Source organism: Rhinolophus sinicus, chromosome 14 (assembly GCF_057876585.1).
Source record: "Rhinolophus sinicus isolate RSI-liver-muscle chromosome 14, RSI-T2T, whole genome shotgun sequence".
NCBI lineage: Eukaryota > Metazoa > Chordata > Mammalia > Chiroptera > Rhinolophidae > Rhinolophus > Rhinolophus sinicus.
Window position 1 is genome coordinate 179,776,040 of NC_142514.1, and position 15,671 is coordinate 179,791,710.

General features: G+C 58.7%; 1 protein-coding gene across 5 annotated transcripts in view; it reads left to right on the forward strand.

Annotated features, from left to right (window-relative positions):
- The window catches only part of DAGLA (diacylglycerol lipase alpha), a 61,505-nt gene that overhangs the window by 5,661 nt on the left and 40,173 nt on the right, over window positions 1-15,671 (forward strand). The window contains exons 2-3 of one of the 5 annotated variants that reach the window (XM_019754065.3): window positions 5,131-5,349; window positions 6,006-6,077. The exons of 2 other annotated variants lie outside the window; for them this stretch is intronic. The gene's annotated coding sequence lies outside the window, so the exon portion shown is untranslated. Of the gene's footprint in view, window positions 1-5,130; window positions 5,350-6,005; window positions 6,078-14,589; window positions 15,005-15,671 lie in introns of those variants that run through there. 2 more of the 5 variants (XM_074336475.2, XM_019754063.3) reach the window with 2 other exon arrangements.

Here is a 15,671-nt window from a genome sequence, read left to right on the forward strand (position 1 = left end):
CAGGGCCTCGGAGTCCAGCCTGGGATGCGTTTCCCACACTTGACTTTGAGCTGCTTTGACTCTGGGTTCCAGGCCAGGAATGTGAGCGGAGGCTTTCAGGGATCCCCCGTGAGGCTGTTCACGCTGCCTGCGAGGCTGTTCTCATCCCCGAGGACCCACCGAGGGGGTCCAGTGTTCCTAACACTTATTCCAGGCGTTTGATCATTTCCTCACCAAATTACCCCTTGAAATTTCGCCTGCCTGAGTTCAGCCCAGGAGGTTACTATTCTGGGAAGTTTCATCAAAACCCTTCCAGCATTTGAAAGTTCTCTGAGCTGGGGGTGGCTGGCAGGGGAAGAGGGCTTGTCTCCACCTGTGTTTTGGGAGCTGCTCCTGAGGACCAATTCCTAGAGCACCTGGAAATGATCCCAACCACAGAGCCTGGGGGGGGGGCGGGGGGGCGGGGGGGCGGGGGGGGGGGAAGGTGGCACATGGCCGGGTAAGGTGAGGCATTCATCCCAAAGAGGCCCCTTGTTGTTGCCTCTCCTGGAGCCATTTAATTAATTTATGATTGATGTTCCTGGACTTACTTGAGGTTAATTTATTATTGATGCCCCTTCGTTCTATGCTCCACCCTGCACCTCCCAGCACGTGGCTCCTCCTGCTGGGCAGGCCACGCCACGCCACGCGGTGGGGTCAGCTGTGTGGGGCTGCGCCTCTGGCCCTCCCCATCCCCACCCCCCAGGACAGAGCCCTGCACTTGGCATGTGTCAAACCCTTTCAGGTTTGGGGGCCTGGGAAGGCCCCAGGGTGTCTATCTCTAGAGGCTTTGCTCAGCCACAAAATAACAGTAATAATAACAAGAGTTTCCATTTTGTGAATGCAGAGGAGCTAAACCCCTCCGCACAGTGTATACAGGATCTCATTTACTCCTTGCAACAGGCGCTCCCTCTGCTCCCCCATCCCTCCAACCCCTGTCTTACAGGAGGCTCAGAAAGGTTGAATTACCTGCCCAAGGACACCGCAAGTAGGCGGGAGCTGGGGTTTAAACCAGGAGCCTTTGCTTGCAACCCAAGTCCCACCTCTGCTTCACCCAGCACCACACAGCCCACCTCTCCCGTGACGCCTTTCTTCATGCTGCGTGGAACCCCAGGACTGTCCTATCTAACATTATCAGGGGGCATAGCACCGGTGCCCCCTGAGAGTGTGTGTGTTGTTAAATGTTGGTGGCCTCTTCCCCTCCCTGATCCATCACTGAAGACTAACAATCACGGCAAAATAGCACTTACTGAGCACAGATGCCCGGTGCCGTGCCAAGGGCTTTTCATGTGTCAGCCCATCGAACCCTCACAGCCACCCCCAGTGGCAGGCGCTGTTATCCCCTTTTATAGATTGGGTTTAGGATTGTGCTCTAGGCACTCAGCTAGTAGGTGGCAGGGCCAGGATTTGGAGCCCAGCGGCCTTGAGAATGAGGGCGCTTATCTGATTCTTCGGTGATTCCCTTCTTTCTCCATCGCTTTGGCCTGAGTTTTCATCAGATATCTGTGTGTTTATCCGCTGGCTCATCCCCTTTCACCTGTCCGGCCTGAACTGTCAGCCTGCGTTGGGCCCCCTCCTTTGCTGTGGGGACCAGGAGTGCGCACTCACACAGGATGAACCTTGTAGGGAGACAGCAGGCATAGGAGGGAGCCCGGCCTGGATGCTGCCCCTGGCTCTGCTGGGCAACTTCAGACGAGTCACTAGGCCTTTCTGAGCCTCAGTTGCCCCGTTTGTATAAGAGCAACAGTGGTATTTCTTTTCTCTTCTTCCCTGACTATACCCATACTCAAAGGTGTGCTAATTGAGGGTTAGAATTGCTTGTGTATGCGATTCAAGAGCTGGCATGAAGGCCAGGAATGCTTAAGGCCAGGCACATACACCCAGGCCTGGGCACCTGTACCCACCCTCTGCACTGCCCGACGGCCTAGTGAATTCCGTGGTTTGCCAGCTGGCGAGGACTTGCTTGAAGACCCTGTTGGACGAAGAGCTGGGCAAGAGATTCCTAGAGTGGGTGCCAGGCCCCAGTCTGGTGTCCTGGTTGGCGAATCCGTGTCTGGGTCCTTGGAGGCTATCCCTGCTGCCCTGGGCCTTGGGGTGTGTGGACGGGCAAGGGGCTTCTGGGGTTCTGGGCCCCACCCCTCTCACCTCCCACAGCCTGGACAGCCTAACTGGGTCAATTCAGGCTGTGTTAGCTGAGGAAAGATAGTTCACCAAGCAGCCGCTGGGACCTCCCCTCATCCCTCAAAATACATAGAAAGCCTGGTGAAGAGGTGAGCCCTGCGTCTGTTGTTCCGGAAAGCGGGGAGACTGTCAGCCTCTCCATGGCAGGGTTCCCAGGGCGTTGGCTAGGAATTCTCTGCTTTCTCATTAGCTTTACTCCGAGCACGTTTCCTCGCGGGGCTGGGCGCGGGGAGCATGACACGTGCTGCCAGGGTGCCCCCAGGGCCCTGAAGAAGAGGGCAGAGGCCTCAGAATGTGGGTTGGGGTGAGGTATGCGTGGCATTGCTGTTGGAAATCTGTGGCCCGGCTGCTGGGACGTTTTGTTTCACTTCCCAAGTTTCCGCCTCCTGCAGGCGGGGATTACATCAGACTCCCCCGGCTCGCCCTTTAGCCAACTCCCACTTCATCCAGCTCCTACACTGCCCTGGGACAGCTGTCCCGCTGCCGTTTCTGGGCAGCCCTAGGCCCAGTGGCTGGTGGGGTGGGGGCTGTCCCGGCCTTTGCGGTGTCAATCCCCAGTGCGCTACCTGCAGTCAGCACCTGCCCACATCGCCCACTCAGGACTGCCTGTCTCCAAGACCATGCCACACTCGATCCCTGATTCATTCTCTCTCTCTTTAAATTCCGCATAGCACAGGCGTGCACACATGGAGTAGAACGTAAAGACGGAGCTTCCTTGGCGTCCACTACTACTTGGGCAAGTCACTTAACCTCTCGGAGCCTCAGTTTCCTCATCTCTAAAATGGGGCATCTAGTGGAATATGGCACACTAGGCTGCTGTTGGGAGCACGTGAGACACCACCTTGGAAGTTCCGCTCCGTGCCGAGAACAACACAGGTTCTCAGTAAATGTTACCTGCTATTTTGTTGTTCATTACCGGGCTTATTTCTCTGGACAGTTTTCTTTCAGCCCCAGGCAGGTGCTAAACTAAGAGGACGCTCCCTTTCCTGAGGCTGTGCCCCCTCCTAGCCAGGCTGTGGGCAGGCTGACCCCTGGCTTCCTTCACTCCTGTCGCACTGTCCCTCTGGCGTCTTATCCTGTCCCACCCCACCTCTCTGAGGCTGGCCCCCAGCCCCCCAGCTCCTTTCGGTTCCTGTCCTACTTTGGTTTCCTTCCCTTTGGCACCTCTTCCATCCGGCTGCCTTTTCTTTGTCTACCTTTTCCTGCCCTGAGGCCTTTGGGGGAAGCCACTGTCTTTCCTCAGAGCTGCTCTGACCCTCTCGTGCCAGGCAGCAGCCCCTCGGCCCCTCCAGGCCCCTCCAGCTCCCCTTGACCGTGAGTCAGACTATGCATCACCAGAGGGGGGTCAGGACTTGTCACCGCCAGGAACACTGGCACCCTGGACAAATCCAGAGACACTCCTGTCGTGTCCTCTGTACCCTAGGAGGCTGTTGGTCAGGACAGCGTCTCCGGGGACTATAGAAACGCTTGGGCGAGCCAGCGCTTCCAAGGGGGGCCTGGCTGGAGGCCTTGGGGAACCCAACCTGTGCAGTCCACAAAGCCCCAACTGAGGCTTGAGGTCCCAATCACAGCACGTCCTGCTCGGTTCCAGGGACATGCAGAAGAGAAGGCCAGAGTCAACCCCAGTGTCCCAGAGCCAGAAAAAACAGACACATGTGGAGTCTCTTTCCTCTTTGGATGTCAAGGAATTTTTCTTAAGAGGTTGTTTTGGTTTCATACCTTTGAAAAGAACTTGGTCTTTCTCTGACACCTTCCCTCAGACTGGGGCCAGACTGAGCAGCAGAGAATACAATTGTCTTGCCGCTTGTGGTCTCCCGTCCACTTGTCTTGTTCTCGGGGAGTGCATCCAGCATGGACTGGGTGCTAAACTTAGTGCCTGGAACTAGGAATAACAAGAGAGAAGTTACCACCTGGTCCTCAGGGAGTTCCGGGTTAGTGACTGACATGCAACAGACAGTTTACAATGTAACAACAGCGACAATAGCGAATACTTGCCAGTGCGTCCTCCCTGCAGGCACCTTCTATGGGCTGTATGTGTAGTAACTGATTTCACGCGAAGGATAGTGACAGTGGCCATTCAGTGGCCACTCACCTGGCTCGAGGCTGTGCTCAGGGCAATGTCCACCCGCCTCTAGGAAGGACGCATTTGTGTTTTACAGCAGAGGGACAGGTCAGGACCTCAGCTTCATTGGAGATCTGAAGGAACCTGCTAGAGGTCACATATTTGCAGCTGGCAGGCCGATCTCAGGACCCCATCTGTCTGGCCCCTGCTCTGGGGGTATTCCTTCTTGTTCTCCCACCTTGGGGACCCTGCAAGCCACGGAAGAAGAGGTTCCTACAGAAGGAAGGCCCCCTTTGACCACCTGTTGCTGAGAGGATCAGCCCCCCCACGCCCCCTAGGAAATCTGTCATTCCCTATGTGTAGGTCCGTCTGTGGCTTATGGCCACCTCCTCAGACCCTGCACCTCGCAGGCAGGTTTCAAGCGCACACTGGATTGTTCTTCTCACCCCACGGGCCCCCGCCAGTAGTGTTGAGCTCTTGCAGATTGCAGTGCTTGCTGGCAGCCTGCTCTACAGTGTAGTTTAATAGACGGCTAATGGAGAGCCTGTTCTCTGGAGCCGCCTTCTCCATTTCTTGGCCCCTTTAGAGAGCCTGACCCCCTCCCTTCCCCAGGTGAACCCCATTCAGCAGGCTTCCGGCAGCGGTAACTAAGCCGGGCACTCAGCCCACCATCTGCTCAGTACTTTATAAAAGTTTAACCATAATGGAGTAATGAACTCCCATCATAAAGCAGCTGGAGCAGTGCATCCTGGGATGTATAAATTATAGGAGCCCTCTGAAGTTGTAATTGCAAATGGCAGCAACTGGAAGGTTGAAAGAGGCCGGCCTTGTTGGGCTGAGCACAGCTATTCTCTGCTTCCTTTCAAAAGGCACACAGAACTGAGTCTGGCTGCGAAAAAAGAATGTCCTCAGACCAAACTGAGCTCCTGGTTCCTCTGCTCCAGTTCCCACTTCCTGCCCCCCAACTGTGTCTGCAGAGCCTGCAGGCTTTGGAGGCGGGATCCCCACCCAGGCCCTGTGCTCTGGCTCCGAGCAGCAGACGACAGGGCCAGGAGGGAAAGAGCACAGGCGTGGACACCGCAAGCAGGGTAGGTTCCGGTCCCCCATTTCCCAGGAGAGCATCAGAGCCTTGGCCTCCCTGTTTCTGAGGTCGCATCTCAGAGCCCACCTGGAGGAGTGATTTCAGGGAGTGACTGGGAAACCACAGAAGGTGTTGTGATGGGGGCCTCTGAGCCCGTCCAGCTGGCTTCCTGTGACAGCTCCTGCTGGCACTTGCGAGACCTTAACCAGGTCCTTTAACCTCTCAGCTGCACTTTCCACCTGTGTAATCAGAGGGCTCATTGACCTGCCTCTGAGGCGTGCTGGGAGCGTGACATGGGAGGACGGGCATTGAGGGCTCAGCATCGTGCTTCCTTAACGGGGAGACAGAGCACCCGGGAACTTGCCCTTACAGGTTCCCGTGCGGGCTGCAGGGGAATCCAGATCAGCTCCTGGTGACCTGGCTCACAGGCCACCCCTCAGGTGGCCAGGGCATAGCATCTGAGCCATAGGAAGTACTTACTAAGTGCTGGCTGTGATTGTCTGTCCTGGTAACGTGCCCATCAGCTGCACCTGCCCACACCTGCCCACGGTGTCCACATGGCTTTAGTGTAGCACTCCAGAGTATGCCCCATGAACCAGCAGTGTCACCTGAGAACGGGTTAGATACGTAGAATCTCAGTGTCTCCTCCTTCCCACTCCAAAGCAGAGTCTCTGGGAGTGGAACCCAGGAATCTGCAGCAGAACCAGCTCTGAGGCCCTGCTTCTGCTCACTCAGGTAGGAGAAGGCCTGCTGGGGGTTGACCTCTGGGGCAAGGCTTTTCTGAGTGTATCCCCAGCGTCAGGATTTCCTGGGGTTGGCCCGGGTGGGGCTCGCTCAGAATGTCGGGTCCTGGGCCCTCTCAGTCCAACGCATCCAGAATTTGTGGGTGGTGCCTAGGAATCTGCATTTTCCGTCTCCTAACTGCCTATTTAAGTGTAAGCCACTGGGAGTCATCACTGCCTGAGAGCTGAGCGCCCTCCCCACCCCCCCGTGCATAAAGCTTTGCCTCTATGGGGGAAAGCCAGTGCTCGATGGGCATCCGGAGCTCCGAGCTCCTTCAAGGTCTATCTGGGGACCCCCCAGTTGCCGGGATTTTCTCGGTGAGAAGAGGGAAATAGCCTAATGGCCACCAGTGGGGAACCATTCGAATAAACTCACGTACACCACGCACGTGGGCTATTCTCTCCAATAATGAGGGAAGATTGGGCTGGAAAAAATGTTTAATGAAGAGAAATGTTTACTTTCTCGAGCTCCGTGAAATAGAGCGGTAGGTGAAGAACACTCCCATATTTGGACAGAAGGAAAAGACTAGACAGATGTTGATAGTTAATAATTTTCCTAGATGGATCACAGGCGTTTTCCGTTTTCTTTCCTTTTCTCTTGTTTTTTTTTTTTGTTTGTTTGTTTGTGTGTTTTTTTTTGGTTTCTATTTTCTATAGAGAACATGCATTTTGTAATAAGAAGAAAGAAGTAGGCACAGGTGAACATGTCTGGGCCAGGGTTCTCAGGTCACAGGTGCAGGGCAGGCCCTGACTCCCAGGATCCTCTCACTCGACCTGCGTGCTGGGGTGACCTTCACCACCCTCCCCCTCACCTCCGGGCTCTGCCTGTTGTTCCCCAGCCCCCCAGGGGAAGTGGGAGAGAGTTCCACACTGGTTCCCCCACTTCCTCTCTGCTTTGAGTCTTCCCTGGCGATGGCGAGGGTACCAACCTCCTCCACTTTGCACAAGAGGAAAGAGTAGGCAGGAGAGAGCAGAGGCATGCGAAGCCCCCCGCCCAGCTTGCAAGGCTCTGGGGCAGACTCCAGTTGTCATCAGGGTGTCACCGAGGCGCCTAAACCTAAGTTCCAGAGTCTAGGCATGTAAGAGGTGCTCAGGAAGTCATGGCTGAATGAAGGAGGCTTGGATACGGCCAAGGACAGAGCAGGGGCCCATAGCTGTGTGACCTTGGCATATCAGTGTACCTCTCTGGGCTTAGGCTCTTCATCTCTTAGATTCAGGGAGTCAGGGAGGCTTGAACTCTGATTCCCCTGGACCCTTCCACCTCTAGTCGCTGGGGAGTCACATACCTTCCCGTTTTGTCCCTTTGCCTGGTTTTCTCAGCTGTATGTGCTGTCCAAGAAGACCCCACCTGTCTGTTCCAGCTGCCCAAGGAGAGTGTGTACAGAAGCAGCTGCCGGGGCAAGGCCCTCCAGGCCAGGGCGAAGGAGGAGCAGGAGGAAGGGAGACCCCGGTGCAGGGAGAGGAGAGTAGGCCACCAATAGCAGAGGCTGCTTGGTCTGATACTGGCCTCCTGTGAGCTCTGCCTGCCTGTGGTCCCCGGTCTTTTCCTCTTCTGCCTGGAGCTGCCTTATCCCCGTGCTCCGTGCCCGGCTGTGTGGCCGAGACCCCGTGTGCATCAGGCCCCAGCCATCCTGAGTCTCCAGCCCTCGGAGCTGCGTTTTTCCGATGAGTGGCTCATTGCGGAAGTAGGCTGGGAGAAATCCATTGCAGCCATTTGTTTTAGAGCCATTTCCGTAAGCCCATGGGATTTGTGTGGTCACGTCTTTTCAGTCTTCTTTCAAAGAAATAGATGGGTTTCTGGATCTCTCCCAGCACCAACTTTCCTGCCTGAACCATGGAGAGGGGGAGATCAAAGCTGGGGGCTGAGGCAACCTGAACTTGAGCTTCCGTCTCCCTTGCCTATGGAGGGGCTCTGGAGACCTGCCCAGGTAACACCACACATGTGTCTGCTTGTGATGCCAGAAAAGCAGCCTGACAGCCCTCTGTCCACTCACGAGTGTGTTTTCCCTGGCCCACGGAGTCCACAGAAACCAGCTTTGCGAGCAACCTAGAGACAGGAGCTGGGAGGTAGTGATGGTGCTTAGCACAGACCTCCGTGACAGCAGAGGTGAGGGGGGCAGGCCCCTGTGCAAGGTGCGTTTGCACCCAGGGTTCTGAGAGGCTTTTGTGTAGGAGTGAGAGGAGAGAGAGGAAAAGAGCGAGTGAGGGCCGGTGCAGTGGCTCAGGCTGTTGGAGCACCGTGCTCCTAATGCCGAGGTCACCGGTTCGATTCCCACATGGGCCCGTGCGCTGCACCCTCTACAGCTAAGATTGTGAACAATGGCTCTCCCTGGAGCTGGGCTGCTGTGAGCAGCCGGAGGTTGGGATGAGCTGTGTGCTGTGATGGGCTACTGTGTGCTGACGCAGGCTGCTGTGTGCCACCGTGAGTGGCCGGCAGCCAGCGTGAGTGACCGGCAGCAGGCGTGAGCTGCTGTGAGCGACCGACTGACGACTGACGAGTGACTGCCTCAGCCGTGGGGAGCGCAAGGCTCATAACACCAGCATGGGCCAGGGAGCTGTGTTCTACACAACTAGACTGAGAAACAATGCCTTGAACTGGAGTGGGCGTGGGGGAGGGAGGTGGAAGACAGGGGAAAGAAAAAAAAAGAAAGAAAAAGAGCAAGTGAGTGAGCCTTGCTTTCCCCGCTTTCTGCTGGTGGTGAACTCCTGCTCAGCTGTCCGTACCCTCCAGAAAGCCTTCTCTGTCTCCTCCGGCTGAGCAGCTGTCACTGCTATGGGTCCCCAGCATCGTAGCTCTGTACTCGCTGGCCCGAGCGTGGGTTTCATCGCTATTCTGCACCGTCAAGTTTATAAGGGCCTAAGACCTCCTTGAGGCCCCGTTGGGCACGTCTGAAGCCTCAGCTGGAACTTCCAAACCCGGGTCTGCTCTTCCCCCACCCCCATCTTGGAGCTCGCCTGAGGCGGTGGGTGGGGCGTGCTCACAACATCACCCTTCCCTCACTCTCCTCACCCACACTGAGAAGGTTGCCCTACCTGGGCAGGAGTCAGGCTGCAAGGGAATGGAGTAATGGGGTGGGTGGCATTCAACAGTGGCACTGGCTGGAATGTCCCATGAGATGGACCAGCTGGCAGCTGCCACAGGCAGGTTCTCGCAAGCCCCCTCCCCTGCACCCTCAGCCAGCCAGCAGCAATGAAGTGGCCGCTAACCGGTCTGGCGGGTTTGTGGGGACCTGGCTGGGTTTCTCGAGGGACAGGATGTCCTGCTGGGAGCAGCCTTTGTGCCTGTCCTTTCTGTCCCCCTTTCTAGCTTTCAGGCCTATCCTCTCCTAGCTTTCCTCTTTACCCCCCTTCTCTCCTCCCTGGGAGGACCTTGACCCAGCCCTTCCTGGGGTCCAGAGCAGCATATAGTGGAGGTTCCTGGGCAGAGACAGAGGTCAGGGGTCCCACAGCCCCCCCATGAGGCCCTAGGGGTACTGAGGCCTTGGGAAGCAGGACACCCAATGGCTGGGGTGACAGGCACCAGGCAGGAGCTGGCAGGGCCCTTGCAACATTCTCCCAGCTCCTCCCCCACTGACAAGGATAAGGGACCAGAGGCCCAAAGAGGCCACGAAGCAGGGCTCAGGCCCAGCCCGCAGGTTCTCCTAGGGGCTCCTCCCACACCCTCACCAGGCTTCCCTCTCGAGAGCAGGAAATGGGTGTCGGGGAGCCTGGGTGTTCCTCTCACCCTGTGCTGGGAGGGGCTGGGCGCCCCACTCCCGTAGGTGTCAGCGGAACTGTCACCCAGTGGTGGGTGCCGGTGCAGGGATTCCCCTGGCTGACTCACCCCGGCCTGGCTGTGGCTCAGCCGAGGCAGGAGTTGTCTGTGAAGGTGTCTGGGTGGCAATAGCAGCTCACATGGAGAGAGTCACAGGAACACGGAAAGGAGCTGAGGGGATCCAGGCCGGCTGTGGACAGGTCCCCGCGGAGCTCTCATCTCTCCCCCGCCTTGACCCCAGCTCGCCGTCCAGCACAGCACATCCACTTCCCAAAGGGTCCTGAGCACAGCAGGGCTGCACCCTGCCTCCCTGAAAGGTCCCCTCCCCCACCCAAGGCGAAATGCCTTCCCTCTAGAGAACAGAGAAGCCATTGATTCCCTGATCCACAGACAGGGCGACCCAGTGGGGGACTGAGAGGCAGGAAGTGGGGCCAACACAGTGACCCAGCCAGGGGCCAAGGACCCCTGGAGAAAGGGAGGCCTGTAGGCTCTCCCCCTGAAGAATGCATATACGTCTGTGTGCAGTGTGGGGGCCTGGAGCATGTCTTGGGCCCTCCAGGCCCCAGCACTCATGCTGCCCTCAGCTGAGCAGGCAGCAGGGCAGAGGTGTCCCAGTTATGGTGTATGGGGGTGCTGGGGGCGGATCAGCAGACAGAAATGTGGAGTGTGCTCTTGAGCAGGCCTGTGGAGGCGGCAACAGCAGAGGCGCGTGGGGTGAGCTGGGGTGGGGGCTGGTGGTACAGCTCTGGGTGATTGCCCCAGAGCCCCTGCCTTCCTGCTGCCAATGGGAGGACGAGTTGTCCCCCGACTTCTCCAGGCTGGAATAGCAGGGACTGGCAGCCCCTGGCGTCCAGACTGCCAGGGCTGAAGTTCAGGGGTGACATTTAGGACCCTGGCACAGCTTGATCTTGGCGGGCAAACTCCTTAGCCCCCTGCCGACCCTCCTGGCCTGGTAAGACGTGCAGCAGTTTCTGTTGGCCGGGTGCCGTGGGGCATCCAGTGTCTCTGATGAGTGCACGTCTGGTCCGTTGGCCACACTGGTCCCACTATGAGCAGGGCAGGGCAGCTGGGGAAGGAATGTGACCCATGGGCCCAGCCTTCTAAGTGACAGGGTTGGGGGCACAGCCAAGAGGGCAGGGATCTCCCTACCAGGCTCTCAGCTTGGCCCACTGCTGCGATCGGGAGCCCTGAGGCTAACTGGCAGCAGCCTGAGCTGGCAGCATGAACTGGCATGGAGTGGGGGGAGGGAGTGGCCCTCACGGCAGGGCCAGCACACCCAGCCCTCCAGGGGCAGCTGTGTTTAAAGGACAGAGGACAGCCCTGCATAGGAGCCTTGGAGGTCCCGGGAGCCAGGCTTGGGGCCAGGGTTCCGGGTTCTGCTCCCAGCCTGCTGCTACCTCCGTGTGGCCGGGGGCAGGTCTCTGCGTTCTTGGCTTTTACCTTCTACCCTAAAATGAGCATGTGTGACTCGGGGCCCAGAAGGTTCCTTCCCACCTGGATGTTATCCTCTTGTTTATTAAGCCCCCAGCTTTAGAGAACAAAGGAAGGCCCCAGGACCTTCGCCTGATGGGCCGAGGGGTGGCCAGCTGCCTCTGCAGTGAGAGGCAAAGCAGGGGTCCCCTCTTAGACTCTCCATTTTCCCCACCCTCCTCCCCGGGCTGATGGGGTAGAGGGAGACAACGGCCAGGAGTTCCCAATACAGGGCCTCTGGCAGGTATTTGGTTACCGTTATTATCATTGTGTTTGAGATACTGTCATCAATATTGTGGAGCTGGCTTCCCAGAGCCTGCAGGGGGCTCCCTGGAAGAGGCCCTGTAGCTCCTAAGTTGGCCTCCTGATGCTAGGCCTGCCTGAGAGGCGGGAGGTCAGAGCGGGGCACGGAGAGTCTGGGTGGGCAGGAGGGGCTCTGACACCTCTGAGGTTTGGCTGAGCCGCCGGCTCCCATCTGCAGAGGGGCGGCCCACCCTGCATGAGTTGGCTGGGAGACCTCAGCGCTGAGGAGTACGTGTTCTCTAACATCTTGTTCACAGCAGATGGCAGCCACAACTCCCGTTCTCCCTGCAGTTCCGGTTGCACTTCCCTTCCCTTTGCTCACCCCTCCTGTTAACTTTGGTTTCTGCTTTGGGAGATGGGGAGGCAGCGGCAAGCCCCCAAAGCTGCCTATGAATGGTGGAGCCTGGTGCTCAGGTTGTGAACAGTTTGTGAAGGAGAGGAGACCTCGATCCCCACCTGCCTGGTCCGGGAAGCTCAGTCCTGCCCGGTTCCCGCACGTCTGAGTCTCTTTGGCCAAATGCGCCGGCAGCAGCCTGATCTCAGAGGAGCAAGGGAGCTGGTCCCAGAGCCTGGTTTGACTTTTCTTGAGCAGCTGCTGGGCACCAGACGCTGTACTGGCTGCCAAGGACACGGGCAGAGGGTGCAGCCCTGCCCACCAGGAGCTCCCAGCCTAGTGGGGAACCAGGATACCCTGGGCAGGAATGAAGGGACACTGATCTGGTCTGCCTCGGGGTTGACAGGCTTCTGGAGGCTTCACAGAGGAGGTGGTGTTTAGGCTGAGCCCTGGAAGGCTGAGGAGTTCCCAGGAGAGAAAGGTTGGAAAGGCTTTCTGTGCAAAGAGAACAGCCTGTGCAAAGGCACTGAGGCATGTGGAGCTCTGAGCCTGCAGAGCACTCGACTGTGGTGAGCAGTGGAGCAGATAAAGGCCGAGCTGCTTCATCAGCCTGTGCTGTTCAACCCCAGGGTGGGTCTGCGAGGAGGAGGCAGCGCCCCCCTGGCGGCTTGTAGAGAAGGGTCAGCCTCAAGCAGAAGCTCTGGCTGGGGGCCCGTGGTGGCACAGGCCTTTCGCAGCTGGGGGCATTCTGGGGCCCTGCTCATGGCTGCCTTGAGTTTGGGGCCCAAGCAGCCCCTGCTGGTGCAGCCACAGGTCTGAAGTGTCCCCCAGGGCCGAGGCCAGAGACCACAGAGCAGCTGAGTGGGCGTGCCCTCGGAGGGTGTGGTGTCCGGATTGCCACTGTGCTGCCCCTCTTCCGTGACCTGCCCTGGCTCCAGCCACATCCGTGCGGCACTGGGCAGAGCATCCATGTGTTGAGACCGTCGTCTGTGGCAACCTGCGCTGAGTGTTCCCACAAAGGCCTCGTCCCGTCTAACGCTCACAGGGCTGTGCACCTGGGCAGCCCTGGCCCCAAGGTCCCGAGACTTGTTCAGTCACCCAGCCAGGACGTGGCCCAAGCAGAGGCTTCAGGCCCAGGTTGGCCTGACCTCTGCAGCCAGCATGCCTCCTGCTGGGTTATGTCCCCTGTCCCCTAGAACAGCTCATTTCAGGGTGGCGGGGTGGCCCCCAAGCCTCCGAAGCCCAGCTCCCTGAGGACTTGTCCCTGCCCATTCTCCCCTGTTGCTGCCTCTCCCTTCTCGCAGTCCGGCTCCTCTGGGATGGGAGGAAGCCCAAGTCATTCACCCTGGGGGTCCCAGCGGCAGCTGCAGCCAGCGCTACCCTGAGTAGTTGAGTGCCGTCCTGTAGGGCAGTGGCCCGGCAGAGTGGTGGCCCACAGTGTTTGCTTTTCCCAGTTTGCTGTTCTGCTTGCACCTGGCTCACTGTTTGCCCAAGGACCTGCCCTTCAGGAAGGGGGGTGGGGCTGGGCGAGGGGGGTGGGCAGGTGGTCCGCTGCTTCTGGGCGAGGGGGGTGGGCAGATGGTCTGCTGCTTCTGGGCTTCCAGCTTTTCCGCATAGCTGAGGAGGGCTGCACTGCCCATCAGTGCCACACCCTGCGGTCCCCAGTGCTGCCCCAGCAGTGCCCAGCCTCGCCCGCGCAGAGCATGTGACTTTGCAGTGCTGGGCCTGGCATGCCTGGCGTGCCAGGGCAGCAGTGGCAGCAGCAGTTGGATGGTTGGCAAGGAGCAGGAGAGTCCCCAGAGCCCTGGTATTGGGCACTGACCCTGGGGAGTGGGGGCGAGGGGCAGCATCGATGGGCCTTCTGTGTGGCCAGGGAATGGGGAGCACATGGCCCAAGCCAGGAGCGTCCTGCACAGGCACTTCTGCCCGTTCCTTTCCTGGACCTGCCCATGGCCCCGACCCTCCCTCCCAGCAAGGAGACCTTGCCTGTCAACCAGTCCTGCCCTGCCCTGCCCCCGTTTTCAGAAGAATCAGCCCGAGGAACTTGACCATTTCTTCTCTGGCCCCTCTACCTGCCCTCCTGAGAATGGCCTTCCAGCGTCCTCTCCCTGGTCTGATAGCTCTCTGCTGCGTGGGCAGTCACTGACCAGGGAATGTGCTGGTGGCTCCTTGAGGCCACGGCCCTGGTCCTCAGGGCCGATGGGAACTGGTTAGGTACACAGGTCAGCCTGGAGTCTCAGGGAAGAGGGAGCCCTTTCTCCCCCACAGCTGGAACCTCAAGGAGAAGCCGGCGCCTCCCTCCCTGCAGCCCCCCTGTGGCCAGTCTCTCCGAGTAGCTCTGGTCCTGTCAGGGTGAAGAATCTCCTTCAAGGGGGCCACCCTGTTTTGCACTGTGTGTTCTTTAGCAAACCCACTGCTCTGTTTCATGGTCTCTCCACCACTTGGTACCTGTCAAACAAGCTGCAAGGATGAGCGGAATGTCACCAAGTGGTGGTGCTATGCCCTCCATGGGCAAAGAGCCCTGTAAACAGAGGGCAGCCTGGAGGGCGTTGTCGTTCAGGCTTGGAGCAGCCTTCCCAGTGTGTGCGGCTGCAGGGCTTGCCTGGTCACTCCCATGCTGGCCCTTGGGGAGCTGGCCATGTGCTGGGGAAGCAACCTGGACCGGTGAGGTGGCCTCTGGCTCCTGGCGGTGGGGAGCCCAGGTCCCGCCACCACCTGAGCCGGGAGCAGGACAGACGGGAAGAAGGAGCCGGCTGGTCTCCTGAGGGCTGGAACTTGTTCGAGTCACTGTGGCCACCAGTCCCCACAGCGCTGTCTCCTGCTGCTCAGGGGCGGGTTCCGGCCTGGGGACAGACAGGGAGTCTGCAAGCCTGCGCAGTGTTGCAACCAGCCCCGTCCTCAGGCCTGTGGCCCCACAGCTCTCCTCCCCAGCAGCAGTGATGAGCCCCTGCTAAGCTCTCAGCTGTCATTCCTCACAATGACGCAGTGAGGCTGGTGCCCTCGCAGTCCCCATGTACAGGTAAGGAAACTCTGATTTGTGTCGTGCTTTAACCAGCGTCCTCAGGTGTCATTTATCCCCTTCACAGGAGTTGGGGCTCCAAGAGGTTGCGACTTATCTACCCTATTAGTGGCTAAGCCCAGTGCCAAGCCCCATGCATTGCCGCCCTGCCCCACAATAAACTGAGGTGCTAATAAGTGAGCATGTTTATTCATAATTGTTCCCACCTTGGGTCCCTCGGGACTTTTTTCTCTGAGGAGCTCTGAGCACTTCCCAGACGTGCTCTCATGCGTCCTCCCGAGGCCCAGAGGAGCTGAGAGGAGGCCCCAGGCAGAGGGGGGCAGAAGGGCAGGTAGGGAGTGGGCCACAGGTCTAGAAACCAGCCCCTCACCATCTGGCCCTGCCTTGGCCCTCTGCCCTGGTCGGGGAGATACCGGGGCGGGGGCACGCCTCTCGGTGCCGCCTGCTCTCCTCTGATCCCTGATTGTGCAGGTGGGAGCCGGGGGGAGGAGGGAAGCTGGGAGGATCTGGAGGAGGCCACGTGGGGCGGCGATGCTCTGTCTTTAGGGGAAGTCATGCTATTGCCGAGGCTGTTCGTAGTGCTTCCCTTCCGCTAAGAAGCCTGCGTGGTATCGTGTTTGTTCTCACGTTCCTAGGAAGCTGGCAGAGAGCACATCAGGGTCCCTGG